The sequence below is a fragment of the Chrysochloris asiatica genome, unplaced genomic scaffold (genome assembly GCF_000296735.1).
Source record: "Chrysochloris asiatica unplaced genomic scaffold, ChrAsi1.0 scaffold00188, whole genome shotgun sequence".
NCBI classification, from domain to species: Eukaryota; Metazoa; Chordata; class Mammalia; order Afrosoricida; family Chrysochloridae; genus Chrysochloris; species Chrysochloris asiatica.
In genome coordinates this window covers 1858646-1859988 of record NW_006408706.1, presented here as the reverse complement: position 1 = coordinate 1859988, position 1343 = coordinate 1858646, and the positions used below count along the sequence as shown (strand labels likewise).

At 39.6% G+C, this 1343-nt stretch overlaps 1 protein-coding gene across 1 annotated transcript in view; it reads left to right on the top strand.

Moving 5' to 3' along the window:
• Positions 1-1343, top strand: part of LOC102832563 (chromosome unknown open reading frame, human C4orf21) — a 160912-nt gene that overhangs the window by 122041 nt on the left and 37528 nt on the right. The gene's annotated exons all lie outside the window — the stretch shown is intronic.

Here is a 1343-nt window from a genome sequence, read left to right as displayed (position 1 = left end):
ACATTAGCCCACAGCGCCACACCAAGACACCATTAGGGAAGTTAACAGGTTACAATTCGGGGGCAGAAATGTTCAGGCCACAGTTCTTCAGACAGGACAGTCTCTCCTCTGGAGTGCCCACAGCCAGGCCTCCAGCTCCTAGAACTAACCTCCACCCACTCACACAATGTTAGAAAACTCTTGTAAGACTGCTGATAAATGCCCTCAGGGCATGCCACTTCACCATAAGTCTCATCCTGTATGTACTTGACTCTATCTCCATGGGAGAGCAAATCTGTGTCCCCCAGTTAAGTTCCTGTAAGCACCCACTCTTCAAGCAAGCCTCCTGACTAAAGTTACTCTGCTTTACTTGCTTCATGGACTAGGAAGCCCACCACTCTGTCTTGTGGTCTGACTCTTGGTTCTTTTACTGCTTCTCTACCACTCTTCTGCTGTCGTATCTTTCTGTCCCTGGGTTGAGGAGCTTCAATGTGCAGGGGTCTTAAGATCCAAAGGACATGCTCCTCTCCTAGTTCTTTTGAGGGTAGTGAGATTCTTCCCATTCCTATTTCTGTGATGGGTCATTTTATACAGTAAACATTAGTTCCAAGTTTTTGTTTTTATTTTAAACTCTTCATTGTGAACTGAGTGAAGGTTTACAGAGCAGATCATCAGTTTTGCATTCAACAACTCATATGCTTTGCTTCATTACCTGGTTGCAATCCCTCCATGTCACAACAATTAACAACTTTTACTTCTATTCACTTTAACTATTGCCTTCCTACCTGTGTCTCCTGCTACCTTCATCTTTACTCTGCTAACCTCCCTCTTGTTGTACATTGCCTTTGCTGTCACCCATGTTAACATATATCCACCCTCTAGTGCATGAATAATTTTCCCTTTGCCCCCATGTTCCATAACTATCATAGATTGTTTCTTTTCTTTCTTTCTTGTTCTTTTTTTAAACTTTTATTGTTTATTGTGAATTGAGTGATAATTTACATAGGAGAGCAACAGCTTTAGATTGTTTCTTTTATCAAAATTTAAAGAAATTTTGCAGCATTGGTCTCATACAATGTTTGTCCTTTTATGATTGACTAATTTCACTCAGCATGTTGTGAGGTGTGAATCACAGATTCATCATTATTCTTCAACATTTTTTAGTATTCCATTTTGTGTATGTACCAAAGTTTGTTTGACCATTCTTCTGCTGATGGGCATTTAAAGTGTCTCCTTTTGCTTAGTCTCTTATAGACAGCATACTGGAAAAATCCTGTTTTCTTATCCTCTTTATGTCTCTTGACAGATACATTTAATTAATTTGTATTCAGTGTAATTATCAGTAGGTATGAGTCCTGATTTGG